The sequence below is a fragment of the Microtus ochrogaster genome, unplaced genomic scaffold, assembly GCF_000317375.1.
Source record: "Microtus ochrogaster isolate Prairie Vole_2 unplaced genomic scaffold, MicOch1.0 UNK2, whole genome shotgun sequence".
In the NCBI taxonomy this organism is placed as follows: domain Eukaryota; kingdom Metazoa; phylum Chordata; class Mammalia; order Rodentia; family Cricetidae; genus Microtus; species Microtus ochrogaster.
The window spans coordinates 976,778-981,581 of NW_004949100.1; the positions used below are offsets into that span (position 1 = coordinate 976,778).

The 4,804-nt window shown below is 35.8% G+C and overlaps 1 pseudogene; it reads left to right on the top strand.

Annotated features, from left to right (window-relative positions):
• The first annotated feature begins 3,050 nt into the window (after window positions 1–3,050).
• Window positions 3,051–4,335, top strand: LOC101987817 (annotated as a pseudogene).
• The last annotated feature ends 469 nt before the right edge of the window (window positions 4,336–4,804 follow it).

A 4,804-nucleotide genomic window follows, 5' to 3' on the forward strand; every position in this document is an offset into this window, starting at 1 on the left:
CCCACACTGGAGCACTGGACTGAGTAAAGTCATTTTTATGGCTGACTTTGAGCTTTTAATGGTAGTGAAAGCCTGCCTTTCTTGCAGGACTGTAAACTTCCTCATACTCCTGCCATGATCCTGTGCTGTTAAACTTTATGTAAAGCCGATAAATTATTATAAAGTGAAAGAAAATAATTGTAGACTATCAATGTCTATTGACTATACTTGGAAGATGACTTGATCTTGTTTTGAAAATAAATCAAATTACAGACAAAGAAGTATTTGTTACTTAAAATGACATTGACACAAATTTTAATTCTTCTTTAAAAGAAAGATGGACAACACTTTTAAATCAAATGTAAAAAGGTTTTAATTATTTGCCATTGGTCGACTTTAGCTGCTGTGTCGAAAACGACTGTTAGTTCCCACATTGAGAAGGAATGTTCTCACAGACTGACATGTGAACACCATGATATGTTAACTGCCAGGTGTCTCTCTACCCTAAAAGTTTTAAAACATGCTCAGAAAACTATTCAAAGGTCACCAGAAAGCGCAATATTTAATGCATCAGAAATTTAATTTGAAACTTGCTTGGAAATATAAAACTAAGATAATTTTTTTCTTTCTCATTTTCTGTCATGTTTCCTAAACAAACTATAGCATCACTTTGCTCTTAATTATTTTCAGTGTTTACATAACTGATTTACACTCTGAGGCAAAAAAGGAAGGCACACACAGACTTCTCTCTATGATAAGGTCAGGTAATCAATTTTCTATCCCCAAAGACAAAACTAATAGAACTGAGGATTATCACTAAATACAAGCAGCTGCTTTGGTAAGACCAGAGATTTTGTAGAGAATGAGTCAGTAATGGAGCAGGAGAAAACAGAACCTTATACATCTCTGTCTTTGAATTGGTAAACCCTGAACAGGTGTTGTTTAACTACAGATGAAATAACGATTAATTTTGCTTTGATTCCAGTAATTACTATTAAACAGAGATTCACTAGAAACAAAATGTGGGATAACTGTGAATAAAACAATATTTCCTTTGTTCTGTGTGTCACGTAAGATCATATCCTTAATAACTTTAATTTTTAAAAGGGAAGAGTGAAAAGGAATTTGTTCATTATGAACCATTTCATGTCATTATTAACTTTTGAATCCATTATCTGTAAATAAGAAACTCAAAGGCCAACAAAATTTATAACATACTTATTTTATAGGATTAAAATTTTACGTATTTTTTCTCTTCATATTTATTGCTATTTTTTATATTCTGTGAAGACTGATTAAATACAAACAGTTCTTTAGTTTAATTAATTCAATAGATCAATTTTATTCCATAAGAAAATATATATGTAGTTTTATTTTCCTCTAAGGGATTCATTTTAAAATCTATTGATGTAATGTAACTCATTAATATTTCAAACACTCCTTGGTTTTAATTTTAGGCCTTATACATGAGAAAAAGTATAGTTTTTTCATGGAATGTAAACAAAGTAATTCATAATCTTAATACAAAATTGAGATTATCTTTTTACCATATGTAGTCAGTAAATTTCTGATCACAGCAACAATAACCTAAATGTTTCCCTTTAAATAGTTCCCATTGGACCACCACCAGAACCCATGTTTCTTCTCATTTCCTGGCCAAAACATCTATTATTAAACATGTACATCAATACCAGATTTTATAACAATTCTTTCTGAACCCTGGCTTCTCAGTTACATATTATATATGGGCCAATTGATTTATAATCATGTCTTTAAAAGCATGTTATATTTCTCCTAAGTAGGCCTTTCCATGTCACAATCGAGTTTCATATATCTGATTGAATTCTCAGTATTTCTTATTTTATACATATTTATTAGCCATTGCATACACCTACAACTGTCCCATGATCATCACTTCCTGAATCTAAATAATTTAGTGAGGCAATTCAGTTTCTCTCTATATTTCTCTTTCAAGACACCTAGTTCAATCTAACAAGTTAGTTTTTCCTAAAGTGAAGGTTTATGCTTAATATAATCTCATTTATCCATTTCTCCTGTAAATATTGTTTACAGTTCCACTGCTCTACAGGTATCTGAAGTGATGAAAATTATGAAATACATCTGTGGAGGCTTCCTTTACCCTTTGCCATCATCCTAAATTAACATGTATCCTCTGAACACTATGTAAGGATGTATTTTCACTTTCTTTTGTGTTAATCTAGCCAAAGTACTTGAGGGTACCAGCGGAGGACAAAAGATGTTCAAAGATGTTTTCTCTGAGGCCAGAGTTACAGAGGACTGTAAGGTGCCAGTGTTGTGAACAAAGCCCAGGTCCTGTGGGAGAACAGAATCCACTTTTACTGTTGAGCCTACTACATAGATCCTACCTCAAAGGGCCTGTCTCAGCCCAATTTTAGTCATAAAGCCTGCATTCTAATTACGCTTCTAGGAGAGTTTTACATAACTATGATATTCTAAAGCTTCTATGGTACAGTTTAGTCTTTCCCATAATAACTATGCTAATTCATAAATCATAAATCGCTCTAAGTCATCTTCTATTTTTGATTTAAAATTTTAGCATAAATTTCTTCAACTTTCCTTCCAATTTAAGAGTTTTACTTTATGTGGGTGTTTTTTTCTAGCTCCTTAAAAAAAATGAAGGAAATCAAAATCTTCCCTTTATTATATCAGTTCTTGTGTTTTCTGATGTGCATTTGTACTCCTCTAGCATGCCTCTTAAATGAGGAAATAATAACTTTGTTTTACAATTTCCTAGCTCTCAGAACAGAGTAAGAAGATTACCCTCCCATTGGACTATGGAAAATTCAAAACTATTCATCTTCATGTAAGATCCTGGGCTAGATGCTCACCTCTTGGCAGTCAGGAAGCAGACAGTGAGAGATTTGTCCTTAAGTGGCAAAACATTTTGTCCAAATCTTCTAACCAAGCATTGCATAGTTTGTCTACACTATTTCCCAATAATGTCACAAGATCATGATTCTGTCAAAAATATTGATCTAGAATGCTACCAAACTATCACTCTGTCAATAAAATCAATATAGAGGCCGCTCCCGGGTGGGGGCTGTTCATGGCGGTTTCGGGGTCTCCAACAGTTTTGCAGGTTGAGGTCCGAGAACCTCCTGAAGCGGGGTCAGCGGAGCCTGAGGTTCTTGCTGGTGTGAAATGACTGAGTACAAACTGGTGGTGGTTGGACCAGGTGGTGTTGGGAAAAGTGCTTTGACAATCCAGTTAATCCAGAACCATTTTGTGGATGAATATGATCCCACCATGGAGGATTCTTACAGAAAACAAGTGGTAATTGATGGTGAGACTTGTCTGTTGGACATACTGGACACAGCTGGACAAGAGGAGTACAGTGCCATGAGAGACCAATACATGAGGAAAGGCGAAGGATTCCTCTACATTTTTGCCATCAATAATAGCAAGTCATTTGCAGATATTAACCTTTACAGGGAGCAGATTAAGCCAGTGAAAGACTCTGATGATGTGCCTATGGTGCTGGTAGGGAACAAGTGTGACTTGCCAACAAGGACAGTTGACACAAAGCAAGCCCATGAGCTGGCCAAGAGCTATGGGATACCATTCATTGAAACCTCAGCCAAGACCCGACAGGGTGTAGAAGATGCCTTTTACACACTAGTAAGAGAGATACGCCAGTACCGAATGAAAAAGCTCAATAGCAGTGATGATGGCACTCAAGGTTGTATGGGGTTGCCCTGTGTGGTAATGTAGTACGACCCTTTGAAATTTCTGACATCAGAAAAGAGCCACGTTCAAGCTGCACTGACGCCCTGGTTCTGACATCCCTGGAGGAGACGTGTTTCTTCTGCTCTCTGCATCTCATCGAAGCTCTGCTTCTGCTCCCCTGACTCAGTAGATGAGCACAGCTATCTAACCTGAGACCTCCTCAGAGTAACTACCTCCTCACTCGGCTGTCCAACCAGAGAAATGTACCCGTTACTCCCCGTAGTGTTCTGACCTGGCTTTTTCCTCCTTAGAAACACACACCCCTCTGCCAACCGGGTTTGTCCTCTGAAAAGCAATTTCCGCCTCGACAAAGAGAACTAAACTATAGATATGCAATTCTGTTGACAACAGTTTCTTAAGCTCTATGGTAGCAACTGCTGGTGATTTTTTTGTCCCCTTTTCCCCTAACTGTTGAACTTGGCCATGTTAGTTTGTGGGGGAAATGTCATAAATTACTGTTTCCCCGTGAATATAACTAATGTTGCTGATTGGATTTGTACTGTGATCAGCTATATTCTAAAATCTGGCATCTGCTCTGAGTTCCTAAATGCAAACGTGTATACTGACGAGTCCATCCTTGTCTTCTTAGCTGCAAGAAATTGAACCCAACCTTCACAACAAAGTGCCTTTTCCTAAAAGTGGAAAAAAAAATAAAATCAATATAGATTCTCTATGACCCAGCTGTGTCCAAATCACCTAATTTATCTGTTGTACAATCCTTTTAAGAAATGAAACTTTTGGTGACACTTCATATTCAAAATTTATCTATTATTTAATTTTTTGTTTCTATTTTTTATGTTTTAGTGATTTTCGTTCATGAGTACTGCGTTTATATCATTTCTAAATCTCTTCAAATATGCTTACTCAATATGGCCTATTTTTCCCCATGATTATAATTACATATAAAAACAGAAAGATAAAAGATTATATTGTAGATATTTGATAAATAGAGAAATAGAGAGATAGACGGATGGTGGGTAGATAGATAATAGACAGATAGATGATAGATAGATAGATAGATAGATAGATAGATAGATAGATAGATAGATAGATAGAT